Here is a 22,296-nt window from a genome sequence, read left to right on the forward strand (position 1 = left end):
TATACCGTATATACTCGAGTATAAGCCGACCCGAGTATAAGCCGAGACCCCTAATTTCAACCCAAATCCCAGGAAAAGTTATTGACTCGAGTATAAGCCTAGGGTGGGAAATACATCATCCCCCCTGTCATCATCCAGACCCGTCAATAACATCCTCATCATCATCACCGCCTGTCATCATCCAGACCCTCATCATCATCACCTGTCATCATCCCATTGTCATCATCCCACACATCCCCCCTTCATCATCCCCTTGTCATCATCCCCACCCCCCTTCATCATCCCCTTGTCATCATCCCCACCCCCCTTCATCATCCCCTTGTCATCATCCCCACCCCCCTTCATCATCCCCTTGTCATCATCCCCACCCCCTTTCATCATCCCCTTGTAATCATCCCACACACACCCCTTCATCATCCCCTTGTAATCATCCCACACACACCCCTTCATCATCCCCTTGTCATCATCCCCACCCCCCTTCATCATCCTCTTGTCATCACCCCACCCCCCCCCCCTTCATCATCCTCTTCTCATCATCCGCCCTCAGTGGTCTTCAACCTGCGGACCTCCAGAGGTTTCAAAACTACAACTCCCAGCAAGCCCGGGCAGCCATCGGCTGTCCGGGCTTGCTGGGAGTTGTAGTTTTGAAACCTCCGGAGGTCCGCAGGTTGAAGACCACTGCGGCCTTCGACATCATCCAGCCCCCTCTCACCCCCTTTAGTTCTGTACAGTACTCACCTCCGCTCGGCACTGGTCCAGTGCTGCAGGGCTGTCCAGAGAGGAGGTGGTCCGGTGGGATAGTGGTTCCGGGCTGCTATCTTCACCGGGGGCGCCTCTTCTCCGCGCTTCCGGCCCGGAATAGAGGCGTTGCCTTGACAATGACGCAGAAGTACGTTGGCAATGAACGTACCTCTGCGTCGTTGTCAAGGCAACGTGACTATTCTGGGGCCGGGCCCGAAGCGCTTAGAAGAGGCCTCCCCGGTGAAGATAGCAGCCCGGAACCACTATCCCACCGGACCACCTTCTCTCCGGACAGCCCTGCAGCACCGGACCAGCGCCGAGCGGAGGTGAGTAATGTACAGAACTAAAGGGGGGTGAGAGGGGGCTGGATGATGTCGAAGGCCGGAGTGGTCTTCAACCTGCGGACCTCTGGAGGTTTCAAAACTACAACTCCCAGCAAGCCCGGACAGCCGATGGCTGCCCGGGCTTGCTGGGAGTTGTAGTTTTGAAACCTCTGGAGGTCCGCAGGTTGAAGACCACTGCGGGTGGAGAGTTCACTCGAGTATAAGCCGAGGGGGGTGTTTTCAGCACGAAAAATCGTGCTGAAAAACTCGGCTTATACTCGAGTATATACGGTATATATCTCCTTGGTATGAAATAGACCTTATGGAGTAGGAAAAAATAACTATATTTTTCTTCCCAACACTGTCAAAACTTGTTTGAACCTTCCATTAACCCCTTAACGACCACGGACGTAAATGTACGTCCTGGTTTGGCGGGACTTCCCGCACCAGGACATACATTTACGTCCTGTGTATGACCGCGAGAATCGGAAGGGTGCTCGCGTCATACACAGCAGGTTCCGAGTGCTAGCAGCAGCCGGGGACCCGCCCGTAATGGCCGACATCCGCTATAGCGTGGATGTCCGCCATTAACCCCTCCGATGGCGTGATCAATACAGATCACGGCATCTGCGGCATTGCAGCACTTTGATTGGATGATCGGATCGCCCGCAGTGCTGCCGCCAGGATCCGATCATCCAGCATGACAGCTCCGGCCGTCTCCCGGGGTCTTCTGCTCTGGTCTGCGATCGACATAAAAAGTGTGAAAAAAAGATGAAAAATTAAAAAAAAAAAGTAAAAAAAAGTGAACAATCCACTCCCCCAATAAAAATGAAAATTGTGCGTTTTTCCAATTTTACCCCCAAAAAGCGTAATTTTTTTTCAATAAACATATTTGGTATCGCCGCGTGCGTAAATGTCCGAACTATCAAAATATAATGTTAATGATCCCATACGGTGAATGGCGTAAACGTAAAAAATAAAAAAAGTCCACAAATGCTGCTTTTTTGTCACATTTTATTAAAAAAAAATGTATAAAAAAATTATCTAAAACTTTTGTATGTGCAAATGTGGTATCTAAAAAAAGTACAGATGGCGGCGCAAAAAATGAGCCCTCATACCGCCCTATATGCAGAAAAATGAAAAAGTTATAGGTGGTCAAAATAGGGCGATTTTAGATTACTGATTTTGTATAAAAAGTTTTAGATTTTTTTTAAGCGGTAAAAAAATATAAAAGTATCTAGCCATGGGTATCCTTTTAATCGTATTGACCCACAAAATAAAGAACACATGTCATTTTTACCGTAAAGTGTACAGTGTGAAAACAAAACCCTCCAAAATGTGCAAAATTTTGGTTTTCATTTAAATTTCCTCCCTAAATTTTTTTTGGGGGGTTCGCCGTACATTTTATGGTAAAATGAGAGGTTTAATTACAAAGTAAAATTGATCACGCAAAATAACAAGCCCTCATATGGGTCTGTACATGTAAATATAAAGGAGTTATGGATTTTAGAAGGCGAGGAGGAAAAAACAAAAACGCAAAAATAAAATTGGCCTGGTCCTTGAGGTGAAAATGGGCTTGGTCATTAAGGGGTTAAAGAGGTTATCCAGGATTAGAAACACAGAGCTGACCCCTATCCCCAGGCTGTGTGTGGTATTTTAGCTCAGTTCCATTTAAATAAATTGGGCAACTTTTAATTCCACACACAACCTGAGGACTGGTGTGGTACAGTTTTCTTTAAGGAACTAGCTCTGGTTTCCTTTTCCTAGATAACCCCTTTAAGCTAAAGGTCTCACCAACATGGGTTGTGCCAAATTAACTTCTTTTAAAGCAGAATAAGATAATGAGGAGGCACTCACAATTTCACGGTGCAGCAGTTTTCTTTATTTTCGGTGCAGGATTGCAGCAGTACAGCATCCGCAGGACGCCATTGCAGAAGCACAGGCGCAGTGACAATTGTTACACGCCCCTTCTGGGCGTTTCATCAGACTATCTTCACTCCCCCGTCACACAGGTAAATACTTCTCCTGTAGTGACGTATGGTGTGGAGGGCGTATCTGCTAGTGAGATTAAAACATTACATGAATCAACACATACAGAAAGTGCAAAAAGGACATTTTTCAAATGGAGCAACAATTACATTTTTTACAGAAAGACGCTTGGATCTAAACGATCGTTCAGACCCAGATTTCCCTGAGCATTCGTTTCAAGGATAATTCTGGCTTCACGCTGTAAAAGTATTTTGTGTCTGTCTGTCCCCTCTCTGGCGGCAACCTTTTCTAAACAGAGAAAGGACAGACAATACATTTTTTCCCCATCATAAATACGAATACACATTAAATGCTACTTAATGTACCACAGTAGTGTTTAGCGCAAGTATTAAAAATGAAAATTTTTACCGCGAATAAAGCACTATATCTTTGTATGAATATTTTTTTTTCTTCACAGTACACATTACAACAATGATGTGTACTGTGTAAAAAAAAAAGTGATCATCCCTCCCTGCTTCCAGCTTGTGGTCCAAAGAAGGCTCCAATATTATTGTTTTGAGCGCGAATATTTCGTATATGTGAATGTGCAAATATTCACGAATATCGGCACTTCCAGAGGACACTGATTCCTCCCTTCTTTTAGCTTTAGATAGAGTAGGTTAGTTTAGCAGATAGGTTCTAGTGTAGGGTATAGTGTTAGTTAGTTAGTTGAAAGATATAACCACGCATGCGCACTATATGAATTTCATTTTCGCATTGAAAAAAAAAGTGAACGAATATGCAAATTTCGCGATCATAGGACGAACATTAGTCCATATATTTGTGAAATATCGCAAATTCGAATATGGCCCCTGCCACTCATCACTATACCACAGTTCACTGTCTAAGTAATACAATCATAGTAAAAGAACAAAAAAGGATGGGCACCACTAAATCAAAGAAAAAACGGTGCAAAAATTGTTAAAATTGCATATAGAGAAAAACAATGAAAAAAAACACCAAATTATGAAAACATAGAATTTACAGATATTTAAAACCACTAAAAAATGATAACCACTTTGGAGTGGAGGATACAATACCAGCCTACTACACTCACCCCTATGGGAATGCATAATAGCCGGAGAGCGTCCCTAGATAACAACTATAAATAGTCAGCTCCCACAATACAAAGAAGAAAAGAGTGCAAAAATTGAAGATTTCTTTTGCAAATATAAATAAACAAAAGTATCATAGCTGTAAATATAAAGTGCAACATGTAGTGCAGATACCTACTAAACAAAAATGTTTGTACAAAAAAGAAAGGACTAAAGTGCATGATTAAATACCAAATGAAGCAAGTGCAAACATAAAAAATGCAATACGATGCTACTATGTTCACTAAGGGTGAACTACCCAAGGACCTAGAATGAAAATAGAATCTATGTGAGTGCAGGAACGCCGTCTGCCACTCATAGGGGAATGACACCACGCATTCTGCCACCTTCAAAGTCAGCTTTCTCAGGAGTGTTAAGCGTTAATGATATTAGACACAGTTATTACAGGTTTTCGCCAAAAAGGACAGAATAAAACAAGACCCACATAAAGCCTTGAATACTCGACATTAGTTAGGTCAATATTCATGTTTGTCACCTAATTTATTAGTCTGAGGAGTAAAAAATTGGTTCACATGTTTGGTGCACAAAACACTTAGAAAAAAAGGTAAAAACCGTAGAGGACTTTCATACTTTGCGCCAACACTCCTGACAAAGCTGACTTGGAAGGTGGCAGAATGCTTGCGGTCATCCTCCTATTGGTGGCAGATGGCGTTCCTGTACTCACATTGGTTCTATTTTGATTTAAGTGGAAATACAGATTATTTTTCCTTGTTATATCCTCATGAAACCGTTTACTATTTTTTCTTCATGAAATGTTTTAAATTAATTTAAATGAATAAATGTTTGTATATAAATGTTTGTACGAGCTGAGCTTGCTGCATACATGGTAGAAACAATGGCCCCTTATATACACTGTGGGCAAATATATTGTGGAGTAGGTATGTAGACAACTGTGTGTCTCACTAGTGAGTCTGGGGACACATTTGTCTCACATTAGCTTAAAAACCACGTAAACTATATGCCATGGAACACAATAGTAAATGTAGCCTGTAATGTTTGGTGGCTCAGAATTCACTGGAAACAAACATGATTTACCATGAGTCCCCTGGGCCAATTTGTCCTGCCAAAAACAAGTTTTCATACTGCTATTGTAACATACTTACCCAGCCACATTCCAGCAGCCATCTCTTCCCCTTTATGGCCCAGGAGGCTGGGATGCAGGGCCCATTAAGCTCAGCGCCAGAGTTTCCTGTTTCCTGAACAGTGGCAGATTTGGACAGGCATTGCATAGTGCAACTCCGAATTGGTAGAAAAAGTGGTACGGGTGGAATTTAGGGGTTTACATTTACTTACTATCAGGGTAGGGTCACACATGTCGTATTTTGCTGCATATTTGCTGCTGCGTATTTGCCTACCCATTGAAATTAATGGGTAGCAAAATTCACAGTTGACTTTGCTACTCATTGACTTCAATGGGCAGGAAAATACCCAGCAGCAAATACAGCACATGTGACCCTACCCTAAAAGTAGCAGAAAATCTGCAATGTTTCTGCATCAGAAAGAAAAAGGACTTAAAAGTTACTGTGGATTTGTATTTGGAAACACTAATTGGTTGGTTGTCTTACAAACATCTTGTGCCAAAACGCTGGAGCAATTTTAGTGAATAGTGTTATGTCCAAATCCATGCCTCCTATATCTTTGTGACTTTTTTTGTTCTGTTTTCTTTCATTTTTTCTTCATGGTGTGGGATTTTAACTTTTTTCTAGGCATTTTCCGCAGGTTTTCCAATAGTATGGAGGAAAAAATTTGCATGTAAAAAAATTAAATAAAAATAATACTACAAACATACTTGTAAAAAGTACCATGAAAAGTGCTTAAAATTAATGGCACTTTTTTTAAAAGGGAAAAAACTGAAAAAGTGTGTGAATAAGACCTAATAAGTAAAATAGCTATAACACCTATGAATACACACACACCATATTTCGCTTTTAGGTTGTTTTTTGTCCCATGCTTTCATCATTTTTGCTGTCATTTTATGTCATTGACATATTTTGCACTACAGCAAACTCTATCTGCCAAAAAACTTCATTTTACGGCAATAACATTTACAACCTTTTTTTTTAGCCGTATTTTAAAATGTAAGATTCTGGCACAATCGTACATCCCATAAAAATGGGCAAACGCTTGTATGGGAAAATAACAGAAAGTAAGGTTAAGACTAGGCCTAAGGCCCAGTTCACACATAGTATTTCGGTTCTTATTTTGGTCTACATTCTAGCCAAAACCAGGAGTGGACCCAAAACACACAAAAAGGTGCAAATCTTTTGATTACAGTATTTCTTTATTTGTTAAACTTTTTGTTTTGTCTAAAAATACAGACGAAAATGAGGATAAAATACTGACAAAAATAATATATAGGCCCAGATTTATCAAACTGTGTGAGAGAAAAAGTGGAGAGATTTTTCCACAACAACCAATCACAGCTCAGCTAATGAGCTGTGGTAAAGTGAAAGCTGAGCTGTGATTGGTTGCTGTGGGAAAATCACTCCAGTTCTTCTCTCACACAGTTTGATAAATCTGGGTCGTGTGTAGTAAATGTGGGGTTAATAAATGTGCTTCAGAGCTCTGACAGTATTGATAAATTAGTCTCCATTTACAGCAGTATTTTCCAACAGTGTGTCTCCAGCTGTTCCAAAACTTTAACTCCCAGCATGGTGGGACAGCCAAGCTGTCTGGGCATGCTAGGAGTTGTAGTTTTGCAACAGCTGTAGACACACTGTTTAGAAAACACTACTTCACAGTATATTAAGAACAGTAGCTACTATATCTACAAAAGGCTGTGCATAGCCCCTTGTTTATAACTTTTAGAAAACATTTCTGGAAACTACTGAACCATTACTTTTTCCATGCGTTTTTAGTGTTTCTTAGGAATCTTTTTACATTTCTAAATTATTTGCTGCCCTCTGGTGGCTAATCTGTTAATTGCATTTGAATGTGAAACAATACTAAAATACCAATGTTTAGTGTCTTCTAGGGCTTTCTAAGGAAAAGAAATCACAACAAAAACTATAATGTAGATAAGGATATAAAGGAAGAGTCTGTTTATTTATTTATAGTTCACCTTCAGATATCAATTGTTGTACGCTTCAAAAAACAGAATTCAACCTAAAATCTTATTTAAAAAAAAAAGCATTAATCTTCAAACAATATTTTAAATTATTTTTAATAAGGGTATACATTCTACTGTCTGGACTCTGCTCTTCTGAATGTCAGATTTCAGATCAGTTTGTACTCCAGCAATAGCATGGATTTTGTAGAAGCCAAATTTATAACTGAATCACTGGAGCACTTAAAATTGTCTCTTTATTTTCTGCCATCTTTTTCAACTTTTTATTTTTTATTCTTGTCAAAATACTATGAATTTCATGCATTTTTCATAGAATTTTGGGTGATTTTTATTTTCCTGTAGAGAAACATAAGGGAAAAAAAGGCCATACAAATGCTGTGTCTAATACATGCTGCTTTTAAAAAGGAAAAAAGAAAAAACATTGCATGTACAATACATTACTAGTACCAAATCCAACTGTTGTCCCTCTATGTAAATAATGCACCAGTATACGGATACCCAGGATAGTAAAATAAAAACACAGATCCCCCCCTCCCATAATATAGAAAGGGTATGCAGAAATGTTCCATATGTGGAGTAAATCAGAAACCACCTCCAGGTTTGGGGTTTAGTCCAGCTCAATGTTCCCCCCATGCTTGTATATGTATATCACCTATAAATATATACACATATGTGGTTGATAGGAGTACATATCAGTAAATATGGGTATAGAATACCAGTAGTCCAGGTCATGAGTAGCAGATGGAGTCAATAACACAACCTATGTGTCAATCATAGTGATTTAGGTTCCGGAAAAAAAAAAAAAACTTTTATACATATTTTGCTGCTGTTTTTTTGTTTTCATTTTACATTGTACTAACTTAGTCCAATTGGGACTTATAGTGACTTAAAAGTCATTGCAGCAACAAAAAGGAAGACCTTAAAGGAGTACTCTGGTGAAAATATAATTAATTTATCCCCTATTCACAGGTCTTTTTTGTGCTCTCATAGAAATAAATGGCACTCGTGCCAGCAGCAGCCCCTCACCTAGTGCTGGGTCCCATCCTGGTGATCGTGGGGGACCCCAGCGGTTGGACACCCCCCCCGATCAGATGCTTATTCCTTATCCTGTGGATAAAGGGATAAGTAAATTTTTGCCAGAGATTCCCTTTATTCCAGGCCTGTCCAGATAAGGAACAGATGAGTATTTTGCACACTACACTGCAAGTAGAGGAACAGGGACGTCTGTCATTTTGACAGGAGTTTCTACTCCACTACAGTAAGCATCGATGTGTTATGCATTGTGGCTTACTGTTTTTACAAGGAGGTAAGAGGTGATGCAATACTATTAAGTCTGTAGACAATTACATAGGGAGTTGTAATTCCTAAAACAGTGGTTCACTATGCATCGCTTCTTATTGTTTGGCCCACGGAGGAAAGTAATGATGATGTATCTCGACTTAAGTCCTCACATTCCATCGGCAGGTGCCGAATCCAAATGGTTTGTGAGACAAATTTGCTGAAGAGGTTTGAGTGAAAAGTAACCCAAAAAATAAAGTAGATGTTAAATTAGCTGTTTGTAGTGCAGACCTAATCTCACCCACTCCCTCTAACCCTGCCTACTTGCCTATCTGCTCTAAACAATGGATCAACAACCACAGTGCCGGTCCCTTCCTAAGTAGGTGATAGAAGTCACCATCAACAAAATAAACTACAAAAACAGACTCAGATCGGGAAAACGTCAGGAGGCACAAAAATTTACAGAAATAAATCTAAACAAACACACACAATAAGTCCACTAGCCAAGTTGGTATCAGGAAAAGTCGAGGTACAAATTTGTAAATACAGGAGAAGGGTCAAGAAGCCAAGCCGAGATTGAATAACAGGATAACTGGAATAACAGGATATAATGCCAGCTACAGGCGAAGAACTCTTTCACATGCAAAGCCTGGATGTGAAAGGCTTCTGTTACGCCTAGCGCTCCGGGTCCCCGCTCCTCCCCGGAGCGCTCACGGTGTCTCTCTCTCCGCAGCGCCCCGGTCGGTCCCGCTGACCGGGAGCGCTGCACTGTCATGGCCGTCGGGGATGCGATTCGCACAGCGGGACGCGCCCGCTCGCGAATCGCATCCCAGGTCACTTACCCGTCCCGGTCCCCTGCTGTCATGTGCTGGCGCGCGCGGCTCCGCTCTCTAGGGCGCGCGCGCGCCAGCTCTCTGAGACTTAAAGGGCCAGTGCACCAATGATTGGTGCCTGGCCCAATTAGCTTAATTGGCTCCCACCTGCTCCCAGACTATATCTGATCACTGCCCCTGCCCCTGCACTCCCCTGCCGGATCTTGTTGCCTTGTGCCAGTGAAAGCGTTTAGTGTGTCCAAAGCCTGTGTTACCTGAACTTCTGCTATCCATCCTGACTACGAACCTTGCCGCCTGCCCCCGACCTCCTGCTACGTCTGACCTTGCCTCTGCCTAGTCCTTCTGTCCCACGCCTTCTCAGCAGTCAGCGAGGTTGAGCCGTTGCTAGTGGATACGACCTGGTTGCTACTGCCGCAGCAAGACCATCCCGCTTTGCGGCGGGCTCTGGTGAAAACCAGTAGCCTCTTAGAACCGGTCCACTAGCACGGTCCACGCCAATCCCTCGCTGACACAGCGGATCCACAACCCGTAAGCCGAATCGTGACAGTAGATCCGGCCATGGATCCCGCTGAGTTGCCGCTGCCAAGTCTCGCTGACCTTCCCACGGTGGTCGCTCAGCAATCGCAGCAGATTGCCCAACAAGGACAGCAGCTGTCGCAGTTGACCGCCATGTTACAGCAACTTCTGCCTCTGCTACAGCAGCAACCATCTCCTCCGCCAGCTCCTGCACCTCCTCCGCAGCGAGTGGCCGCTCCTAGCCTCCGCTTGTCCCTGCCGGACAAATTTGATGGGGACTCTAAACTCTGCCGTGGATTTTTGTCTCAGTGTTCCCTGCATATGGAGATGTTGTCGGACTTGTTTCCTACAGAACGGTCTAAGGTGGCGTTCGTAGTAAGCCTTCTTTCAGGAAAGGCCTTGTCTTGGGCCACACCGCTCTGGGACCGCAATGATCCTGCCACAGCCACAGTCCAGTCCTTCTTCGCTGAAGTCCGGAGTGTCTTCGTGGAGCCAGCCCGAGCTTCTTCTGCCGAGACTGCCCTGTTGAATCTGGTCCAGGGTAATTCTTCAGTGGGCGAGTACGCCATCCAATTTCGTACTCTTGCTTCCGAGTTATCATGGAATAACGAGGCTCTCTGCGCGACCTTTAAAAAAGGCCTATCCAGTCGCATCAAGGATGTGCTGGCCGCACGAGAGATTCCTGCCAACCTGCAAGAACTCATCCATTTGGCTACCCGCATTGACATGCGTTTTTCTGAGCGACACCAAGAGCTCTGCCAGGAAAAAGACTTAGATCTCTGGGCACCTCTCCCACAGTATCCGTTGCAATCTACGCCTGGGCCTCCCGCCGAGGAGGCCATGCAAGTGGATCGGTCTCGCCTGACCCAGGAAGAGAGGAATCGCCGTAGGGAAGAAAATCTCTGTCTTTACTGTGCCAGTACCGAGCATTTCTTGGTGGATTGCCCTATCCGTCCTCCACGTCTGGGAAACGCACGCACCCAGCTCACGTGGGTGTGGCGTCTCTTGGTTCTAAGTCTGCTTCTCCACGTCTCACGTTGTCCGTGCGGATTTCTCCTTCAGCCAACTCCTCCCTCTCAGCCGTGGCCTGCTTGGACTCTGGTGCCTCTGGGAATTTTATTTTGGAGTCGTTTGTGAATAAATTCAGCATCCCGGTGACCCGTCTCGTCAAGCCGCTCTACATTTCCGCGGTCAACGGAGTCAGATTGGATTGCACCGTGCGTTACCGCACAGAACCCCTCCTGATGTCTACTGGACCCCACCACGAAAGGATTGAGTTATTCGTCCTTCCCAACTGTACCTCTGAGGTCCTCCTCGGTCTGCCATGGCTCCGGCTTCATTCTCCCACCCTTGATTGGACCACCGGGGAGATCAAGAACTGGGACTCTGCCTGCCATAGGAAGTGCCTTTCCCCCCTCCCAGTCCCGTCAGGCAAGCCTCAGTGCCTCCTCATGGCCCCCGTCCTGGTGTCACACTGCCCCGTGCCAGGCTTCGCCCTCTGCCCTCCCTCCCCATTCCCACTCCTGCTGTGCTGCCTGCCGTTGAGGAAACCCTCCATTCTTTCCCGGTGTCCTCATCCCAGGGGAGGCAGTTACCGGACAAAGAAAAGGGGAGACCTAAGGGGGGGGGTACTGTTACGCCTAGCGCTCCGGGTCCCCGCTCCTCCCCGGAGCGCTCACGGCGTCTCTCTCTCCGCAGCGCCCCGGTCGGTCCCGCTGACCGGGAGCGCTGCACTGTCATGGCCGTCGGGGATGCGATTCGCACAGCGGGACGCGCCCGCTCGCGAATCGCATCCCAGGTCACTTACCCGTCCCGGTCCCCTGCTGTCATGTGCTGGCGCGCGCGGCTCCGCTCTCTAGGGTGCGCGCGCGCCAGCTCTCTGAGACTTAAAGGGCCAGTGCACCAATGATTGGTGCCTGGCCCAATTAGCTTAATTGGCTCCCACCTGCTCCCAGACTATATCTGATCACTGCCCCTGCACTCCCCTGCCGGATCTTGTTGCCTTGTGCCAGTGAAAGCGTTTAGTGTGTCCAAAGCCTGTGTTACCTGAACTTCTGCTATCCATCCCGACTACGAACCTTGCCGCCTGCCCCCGACCTCCTGCTACGTCTGACCTTGCCTCTGCCTAGTCCTTCTGTCCCACGCCTTCTCAGCAGTCAGCGAGGTTGAGCCGTTGCTAGTGGATACAACCTGGTTGCTACTGCCGCAGCCAGACCATCCCGCTTTGCGGCGGGCTCTGGTGAAAACCAGTAGCCTCTTAGAACCGGTCCACTAGCACGGTCCACGCCAATCCCTCGCTGACACAGCGGATCCACAACCCGTAAGCCGAATCGTGACAGTTTCTTTATGTACACCTGTGTATCAGGCAAGAGGACAGGTGCTAATCACACCGAGAAACAGAGGGGCGTAGTCCTAGCAACCAAACCAAAAAGAACCTTCAGAGAAGATTAACCCTACAGGTTCTGACACATACATATTACCATCATGCTGTTACTGACCAAATCCTGTATACTGACACCAATATTACTAGTATACAGGGAGGAATATTATCACTGTACATATCACCATTATAGTGTTTCTAACCAAATCATGTATACTAGACCAATATTACCAATAACACCAGTATACGAGGAGAATTATTATCACCATTCATATTACCATCATAATTTTACTGACCAAATCCTGTATACTGAGAGTAATATTACCAATAATACCATTATACAAGGAGAAATAGTATCACCATGCATATTGCCATCATACTATTACTGACAAAATCCTGTACACTGAGACCAATATTACCAATAATTTAAGTATACAACAAGCAAATATTCCCCCATACAGTGACCATATAGTGGTCGGCATGACAATTTTGTCATAACAATTTCTTCCAGCCACAAATCTCCACAGAACCTACTAGACAAACATTTTAGGATACGCACTTTTGCAGCACCTATAGTAGCCTTGGTATCTCACACAGTAGAGTGGGTACTTACACACATCATACATACACACACACACATCTCATACATACACACATCAAACATCCATCACACATGTCTATCATACATACATTCATACATCATACATACAAATAGAGAACATTTGTAATAGAGATTTGTTTGGGAAAAATATAAACAGGTACTCTGATTCTCCACTTATATTCCATAAGATGGAAATATTTGCATACCTTTCACCCCTTAAGGACTCAGGGTTTTTCTGTTTTTGCAATTTCGTTTTTTCCTCCTCACCTTTTAAAAATCATAACCCTTTCAATTGTGCCTTGTAATGATATCAGTCTACCTTGTAATGACATCAGTCATTTTACCCAAAAATTTACAGCAAAACAAAAAAGATAAAATCATTGTGCAACAAAATTGAAAAAAAAATGTAATTTTGTAACTTTCGGGGGCTTCCGTTTCTAGGCAGTGCATTTTTCGGTAAAAATGATACCTTATCTTTATTCTGTAAATCCATACAATTAAAATGATACCCTACTTATATAGGTTTGATTTTGTCTTCTGGAAAAAATCATAACTACAAAAATTTAAATGTTTAACCCTTTTAACCCCTTAAGGACCCAGCCATTTTACACCTTAGGACCCGGCCATTTTTTGCACATCTGACCACTGTCAATTTAAACATTAATAACTCTGGAATGCTTTAAGTTATCATTCTGATTCCGAGATTGTTTTTTCGTGACATATTCTACTTTAACTTAGTGGTAAAAATTTTTGGTAACTTGCATCCTTTCTTGGTGAAAAATCCCAAAATTTGATGAAAAATTTGAAAATTTTGCATTTTTCTAACTTTGAAGCTCTCTGCTTGTAATAAAAATGGATATTCCAAATATTATTTTATTTTATTCACATATACAATATGTCTACTTTATGTTTGCATCATAAAATTGACGAGTTTTTACTTTTGGAAGACACCAGAGGACTTCAAAGTTCAGCAGCAATTTTCCAATTTTTCACAAAATTTCCAAAATCACAATTTTTCAGGGACCAGTTCAGGTTTGATGTGGATTTGAAGGGTCTTCATCTTAGAAATACCCCACAAATGACCCCATTATAAAAACTGCACCCCCCAAAATATTCAAAATGACATTCAGTCCGCGTTTTAACCCTTTAGGTGTTTCACAGGAATAGCAGCAAAGTGAAGGAGAAAATTCACAATTTCCATTTTTTACACTCGCATGTTCTTGTAGACCCAATTTTTGAATTTTTACAAGGGGTAAAAGGAGAAAATGTATACTTCTATTTGTAGCCCAATTTCTCTCGACTAAGCACATACCTCATATGTCTATGTAAAGTGTTCGGCGGGCGCAGTAGAGGGCTCAGAAGGGAAGGAGCGACAAGGGGATTTTGGAGCGTACGTTTTTCTGAAATGGTTTTTGGGGGGCATGTCCCATATAGGAAGCCCCTATGGTGCCAGAACAGCAAAAAATACCCACATGGCATACCATTTTGGAAACTAGACCCCTTGAGGAACGTAACAAGGAATAAAGTGAGCCTTAATACCCCACAGGTCTTTCACGACTTTTGCATATGTAAAAAAAAAATTAAAAAATTTCAATAAAATGTGTGCTTCCCCCCAAATTTCACATTTTTGCAAGGGTTAATAGCAGAAAATAGCCCCCAAAATTTGTAACCCCATCTCTTCTGAGTATGGAGGTACCCCATAAGTTGACATGAAGTGCACTATGGGCGAACTACAATGCTCAGAAGAGAAGGAGTCATATTTGGCTTTTTGAGAGCAAATTTTGCTCGGGGGCATGTCGCATTTAGGAAGCCTAAATGGTGCCAGGACAGCAAAATAACCCCCACATGGCATACCATTTTGGAAACTAGACCCCTTGAGGAACGTAACAAGGGGTACAATGAGCATTTACCCCCCACTGGTGTCTGTCAGATCTTTGGAACAGTGGGCTGTACAAAATTTTTAATTTGCGCAGCCCACTGTTCCAAAGATCTGTCAGACACCAGTGGGGTGTAAATTCTCACTGCACCTCTCATTACATTACGTGAGGGGTGTAGTTTCCGAAATGGGGTCACATATGGGTTTTTTTTTTTTTTTGCGTTTGTCAAAACCGCTGTAACAATCAGCCACCCCTGTGCAAATCACCTCAAATGTACATGGTGCACTCTCCCTTCTGAGCCTTGTTGTGCGCCCCCAGAGCACTTTGCGCCCACATATGGGGTATCTCCGTAGTCGGGAGAAATTGCATTACAAATTTTGGGGGGCGTTTTTCCCTTTTACCTCTTGTCAAAATGAAAAGTATAGGGCAACACCAGCATGTTAGTGTAAAAAAAATTTTTTTTTTACACTAACATGCTGGTGTAGACCCCAATTTCACCTTTTCATAAGGGGTGAAAGGAGAAAAAGCCCCCCAAAATTTGTAAGGCAATTTCTCCCGAGTACGGCGATACCCCATATGTGGCCCTAAACTGTTGCCTTGAAATACGACAGAGCTCCGAAGTGAGAGAGCGCCATGTGCATTTGAGGCCTGAATTAGGGATTTGCATTGGGGTGGACTTAGGGGTATTCTACGCCAGTGATTCCCAAACAGAGTGCCTCCAGCTGTTGCAAAACTCCCAGCGTGCTTGGACAGTCAACGGCTGTCTAGCAATACTGGGAGTTGTTGTTTTGCAACAGCTGGAGGCTCCATTTTGAAAACAGTGGCGTACCAGACGTTTTTCATTTTTATTGGGGAGGGGAGGGGGGCTGTGTAGGGGTATGTGTATATGTGGTGTTTTTTACTTTTTATTTTATTTTGTGTTAGTGTAGTGTAGTGTTTTTAGGGTACAGACACACGGGCAGGGGGGGTTACAGCGATTTTCCCGCTGCGAGTTTGAGCTGCCGCGCAAAATTTGCTGCATCGCAAACTTGCAGTCTGATACTCACTGTAAGCCCCTGCCCATGTGAAAGTACCCTGTACATTCACAGGGGGGGACCTCCAGCTGTTGCAAAACTACAACTCCCAGCATGCACAGTCTATCAGTGCATGCTGGTAGTTATAGTTTTGCAACAGCTGGAGGCACACGGGTTGGGAAACACTGAGTTAGGAAACAGACAATGTTTCCCAACCAGTGTGCCTCCTGTTGTTGCAAAACCACAACTCCCAAACATTCTCAGGCATGCTGGGAGTAGTAGTTCGGCAACATCTTTAGAGCCAGATGTTGCCGAACTACAACTCCCAGCATGCTTGGAGTTGTAGTTTGCAACATCTGGAGGACTACAGTTTGCAGACCACTAATACAGTGGTTCCCAATCTGTGCCCTTCCAGATGTTGCAAAACTACAACTCCCAGTATGCCAAAACTGTCCAGGCATGCTGGGAGTTGTAGTTCTGCAACATCTGAAGGGCCAGATGTTACAGAACTACAACTCCCAGCATGCCTGGACAGTAAGGGCATGCTGAGAATGTGTAGTTTTGCAACATCTGGAAGGGCACAGTGGTCTCCAAACTGTAGTCCTCCAGATGTTGTAAAACTGCAACTCCCAGCATGCCCAGACGCCAAGGGCTGTCTGGGCATGCTGGGAGTTGTAGTATATAGGGTCCCAATACAGCACTGCATGTCGCTTTACGGCGACGTGCATTGCTGTAAAGGGCCCGACCGCGGCTGAAGATCTACTCACCTGTCGCCGCCGGGATCCGGGTCTTCAGGGACGAGGTAAGTACCAGGGCCGGTCCCCAGCACTCCCCCGTCCCCCGCCGTGTCCTCCGGTCTTCCTCCCGTCCTCTCCGGACTTTCAGGGGCCGGGCAGGACGGGAGGAAGTAACCGCCCCCCCTCCTGCGATTGGTCGGTTAACTAACCGACAGATCGCAGGGGATCGGAGGAGGTGGCCGGCTTGCCACCTCGCTCCTAGGCTCCAGCATGGTCCTGGCTGTCTGTGACAGCCGGGATCATGCGAAATTACCGGGCGGTCGGGTCCCAGAGACCCGATCAGCCCGGTGTCGCCGCAGATCGCAAGGGCGATTTCCCTTGCGATTTGCGGCGATCGCCGACATGGGGGGCCTACATGGCCCCCCTCGGCGTTTGCCCTGGATGCCTGCTGAAGGATTTCAGCAGGCATCCGGTTCCGATCTCTGCCCGGCGAGCGGCAGAGACCGGAAAACGCCATGACGTATGCATACGTCATGGGTCCTTAAGACCCAGGGTGTGATGGCGTATGCATACGTCATGGGTCCTGAACAGGTTAAGGACTCAGGGCGTACCTGTACGCCCTGAGCTCGGTCCCGGTGTGAAAAACGGGGTCACGCTGTGACCTCGCATCACACCGGGTCGGTCACGGCTGATAACAATAGCCGGGACCCTGGGCTAACAGCATGCAGCACCAATCGTTGTGCTGCACCCTGTTAACCCTTCAGACGCGGCGATCAAAATTGATTGCCGGGTCTGAAAACTAAAGTAAACGCTTCAAAAGATTACATTTTTTTTAGATTAACCCTTCATAGTGGTGACAATGTGGTTTTAGTGCTTTCATTGCCATCATTGAGCCCCTAAAAGTCCCCACCATAGGGCACAGATATTTCTCTTTTACTCGATTTCAGGGGGGCAGGAATTTCATTCCCCTTTTCTCACGATTTTTTCCCTTTAAATCGTACAAAACAGTACACCAAGTCGTATCCTTTGACTGCTATAGAGTAATTCAATCCAACACAAGCACCAGTTCTGATCCGCATCCGATTTTGCACGATTTTATGTCGGGAGTAAAATCATAGTTGACCATGATTTTTTGCCCAGATTCAAAATGGGATTGAAATTATGTCGGATTTTTAGATCATTACGGTCTGTGCAAATCATATTGAATCAGGTGTGCTACTTCATCACATTTATTGCACACAAGTTTATTTTACACATACGTAGTAACCTCCAAATGCTGTGGAAAGTGCTAGGAACTTCAAGATTTTTCCTCCCAGAAGACACTGCCCTATGTATAATGCACCACAGCAGCCTTGCCCCCACACATAGAACCAGTCGGTGGAACCTGGTTACCATTTTGATAGTCTTGCTACATTAAATTTCTACCATGCAATTATAAACTATACGATTTTGAATTGGATGCCAAACAATTATACAGTTTTGTGCAATTTTTGCTGTCTGTTAATTGGAAGGTTAAAAATTGTGATGTGAACTAAACCTTAGTTGTCTGGCCCGTTACAACACATGACCTAACCCACTTCTTATTGCTATGGCATGATATTAGTGCTAATGAATGTGCTCTGGACTTAGGAGGCTGCACAGTACTGGGGAATGAATTACACTACACTAATAAAGATGACATGTGGAGAGAGATAGGGCTTCTGATGCACTGGCTTTGCAAGGTGCTGTTTGAGCAGGAAGGAAAGTAACAACAGGATAACAGCAAGGAAGGGGTTATAACTGAACACTGAACTGCTTCTGCTGAGATGAGAAGAGAGCCTTGATTTACCTTTAAGGGATAGTGTGAATCCTCTGAGATGAAGACAGGATTGCCTTCCATTCACAGTACAGGTATGCTCTCTTTTCCAAAAACAGAGCACTAGCTAAGTCCCACCCCCACTTCCTGTGCATCTTCCTGGCATCTCTGTTACTATGGAGAGACAGAGCTTAACAACAGACAGGGGGCAACAGATTGAAAAGAAGCAAGACACTAAAAATTTTGAGTTTTTTCCCTTTTTTAAATATGTTACAGATCACAGATTTTGTTTGTTTTCTTTTAAGCGACTGTAAAAATGTAGATGTGCTTCTTATTCGGAACATAGTGTGGGGTCGTGAACTGTTGTTCACCACCTGTGGTCAGTGTCATCTTTACATGTGGCTCTAGCTGTTTATTCCTTCCCTGTCAAGTGTTTGGGTGTAATGGATAATAATATGGCTTTGTGACTGCCTGAATCTCATTACTACAGGACACTGGTTAAAAATAACTTGTGACATTCCCAGCAGATCAAGTACCTGTGAGATTATTTTCTTCTTCTCTATAGTACAGAAAATCATGTCTATTTTTGACATGGCTCTGAGAAGAGACCGGCAAGTTTCAACTTGTTCACCAGTCCTGTATATTTGATGTCAAATACCATTGTAAAATGAGTAAACTCAATGAAGCTAGCAGAACTCATTTCACACTTTTACCAAAAAATAAAAAAAATGCAATATATATATATATATATATATATATATATATATATACATATATATATATATATATATATATATATGTGTGTGTATATATATGTATATATATATATATATATATATATATATATATATATATATATTGCATTTTTTATTTTTTCTTGCATTAAATTTTATGTTGGATTATACTTATTTGTTTAAAAATGTAAATGGGTGATTATATCATAAAAGGAGGGAACCTATGCAGGGCCATATTTACAGCTTGTGCTGCCCTAGGAACTCGAACTGAACCCATTAAGCTAAGTTTCCACTTTGTTTTTCTTTATAAAATAAATACATAAATAAATGTGCAAAAAAACACCCAAACTGCCATTGTCCAGGAGGGAAAGAGTTAACTAGCACTGCATTTATATAGATGGCTGCATACTGAGGGCAGACATACATTTACTACCCTGGTTCCTGTTCCGACCTGGTCCGGTGTATCCCTGCCGCTAATGATCACGTCACCAGAGGTGGAGCTACAGTCAGGAGCCAGGGTGGTAAGTATGGTTTTGTTCATATTGCTCTGCATCTGAACCCTGGAGTGGTACCCTGAATGCAGTGAAAAAGAGCCTCAGGGTCAGTAAATGACATTTCCACAACCATAGAAAAATGCCGGGAAAAAAACGCTATCACAAATCAATCACAAATCCTCAACATAATGAGCGGATGTGGTTGCAAAACTGCAGGTAATTTTTGCAGTTATTCTCACCCATATGGATTCAACCAAACAGAGGGGGGAAAAAAAGGAAAGAACATTTTCTCCAGGCCACAGCACAGTGGCAGCAGCTATATTAAGTATTTATTATTTATTTTTGCTACTCACTTAAAGGAGTACTGTAGTGAAATACAACTTATCCCCTATCCTTTGGAAAAGTTATAGATCGGTAAGGTCCGACTGCTGGGACCCCCACAATCTCCTGCATGGCACCACGGCAGTCCGCAGAAAGGGGACATGCTGACCCCCGCACGAAGATACATAAAGGGGACTCATGGCCTGGGCCTACCTGCGGGGGTCGGCCCGCTTGCTTACTGCGGACTGACGAGGGCCCCATGCCGGAGAGTGTGGGTTTTCGTTTAATTGTATAGTAAATCCTGTTTAGTTAACCTATTTTTTTACCATTTCATTCTAAACTTTGACTCCTATTTCCATGCTGTTGGTCTTTATCTGCATTCTTGTCCATTTTCTATTTTCAAGGGATATCACCTTGAGTTTTCTATCTTGATGCTTTGACTTCCTCCTTGGTCCACCCATATGTTTTCTTTTTATTTTACACACACCTGACTGGAAACAACCAATATCTTCTACAAACCACCATGTTGGATTTACATTTTAAAGGAGTTTTATAATCCTTTCCAGTTAACAGCTCTCTTGTTGTGGCCATGATTTTTTTTTTTTACTTAGTACAGTTCAAGGTTCAGTAAGGTCTGTAGGCACATTGAGGAGTATTCATCAAGAGTGGTGTAGGTGCACATCTTTTTCCCCTATTAATTTGTGTGGTGGCAACTGTGTACTTGCACCAAATTTATTATATGGTGCAGTGCATGTGATAAATATGGTGCTCACACATTTCTTACATAAGTACTCCACTTTGTATGGTGCCCCTCTGCTATTCTTTATGGGATTTTTTACACTGTGCGAAAAAATGTCCGACTTTTTCATAACGCTGTCCACAGCCAGTTTTGTAAGACAAGTCAGGGCTGGTGTAGATTTGCGCTTCATTAAGCCCAGTTGCGCCAAAAGATGTGACAACTAAAAAAGTTGCCCATCATAAATTCCTGGCCACTGCATGATATCAACTGAAATCATGACTTGGTATGTTCATTCAGAAAAACATTCTAAAACAAAAGTCACTAAACTTTGGTGCAAAAAAAATCACTGTACTAAAGAAAAGAGCCAAAGAACAGCAAAATAAATAAACAAAATGGAGTGAAACCTTTTTTTTTTTAATATATATATAAACTCCCCCATTCTCTTTTACCTGCAGACTAATGTGCATTTTTACAATTGTGCCAGTATTTGTAAATACAAGCAATGCAAAAAAAATTTGCAATGACTGGCGGAAGTCCTCTGATGACGCTGGGTAACCAGCGAAACGCCATCAGGGCTCTGGCTTGTGGTTAACTTTTTACATGCAGGGTTTTCTGTCAGCACCATTACACATTGTCAATTAGTGCCTCAGTGTTGGCCATACAAGTTTTGCGGCACACATATCAAGAGGCTTTTCCATCACTACAATTCAGGTGTGCTAGACAGACCGTGTTATTTTAACTATTGTGGTACACACACACCACGTGTTACCAATTTGTCTTTGAATCAGATTGCACTTTTAAAACACATAACAATAAAAGTTATATTTTATTTACATTTTTTGGGGGGGCTCTAGTTTAGGGCACCCCTTTGGGGGTTTCCCCTAAAGTTGTTGTTTATTATTGTGTAATTATAAGACACTTTGCCTTTTACTTACTGTTAAAATTCTCAACCTTTATATGTTTTTAATGTGATTGAAAAAACAGCCACTAGGTGGCTCTGTTTTGTTCCATACGAAAGTCAAACAGTTAGTTTGGTCTCCTCCCGGCCTGGCAGGAGACCAAACTCAGGAAGAGCATGCAGGGCATGGTGAGGCACAGTTCTTTCAGGCTTCATTGATGTTGTGCCTGCTGGGGAACGCCCACTTTCTCCTGCCAGGAGCTCACACAATGTGAGCAAGGGGAAAGGTATGATACAGAGCTTTTTAAAGCTCTGAAAACATTTTGAAGGGCATGAGGGGTGTTAGGAATAGTTAGGAAACCTATTCTGAGTTAGTTTTGAAAATATGGTTTGATGACAGGTACTCTTAAAAGGTGTTTGCCCATAAATAAAAAGGATGGCTTCCCCTCCATTTCAAGGTGGTTATAGCCACTAGAGCTGGTCAGGCACCAAAAGCAGCTGCATCAGCTGTGTTACGTAATTTGTAATTCCCATTGACATCAGTAGAAGTTGTACAAGCGGCATTGCCCAGCGAGCTACTATATTTTTGTAACTTATAGAGTTATGTAAACAGTGTTGCTCCCTGTGGTGGCTGGTGATGGCTGGAAACCATTTTGTTCATTAATGGTTAAACCCCTTTAATGTAGTATTCCATTGTCTTCATGCAAAATACTGTATTGGTGTAAAACAAGCCAGTGAAGAGCAGAAGTTAACCAAAAATCCTAAACATATCTAGGAAGATGGTCTAAAAGTACCAGACATTGTGC

At 43.4% G+C, this 22,296-nt stretch overlaps 1 protein-coding gene and 1 long non-coding RNA gene across 5 annotated transcripts in view; one reads left to right on the top strand and one right to left on the bottom strand.

Moving 5' to 3' along the window:
- The window catches only part of FGF12 (fibroblast growth factor 12), a 513,249-nt gene that overhangs the window by 135,818 nt on the left and 355,135 nt on the right, over nt 1-22,296 (top strand). The gene's annotated exons all lie outside the window — the stretch shown is intronic.
- Nucleotides 1-22,296, bottom strand: part of LOC130361846 (uncharacterized) — a 65,591-nt gene that overhangs the window by 3,393 nt on the left and 39,902 nt on the right. For all 4 annotated transcript variants that reach the window (XR_008891173.1, XR_008891170.1, XR_008891172.1 and 1 more), the window contains one exon: nt 2,922-3,122. This is a non-coding gene — a long non-coding RNA (uncharacterized LOC130361846). The remainder of the gene's footprint in view (nt 1-2,921; nt 3,123-22,296) is intronic.

This window comes from Hyla sarda, chromosome 3 (genome assembly GCF_029499605.1).
Source record: "Hyla sarda isolate aHylSar1 chromosome 3, aHylSar1.hap1, whole genome shotgun sequence".
Taxonomy (NCBI): domain Eukaryota; kingdom Metazoa; phylum Chordata; class Amphibia; order Anura; family Hylidae; genus Hyla; species Hyla sarda.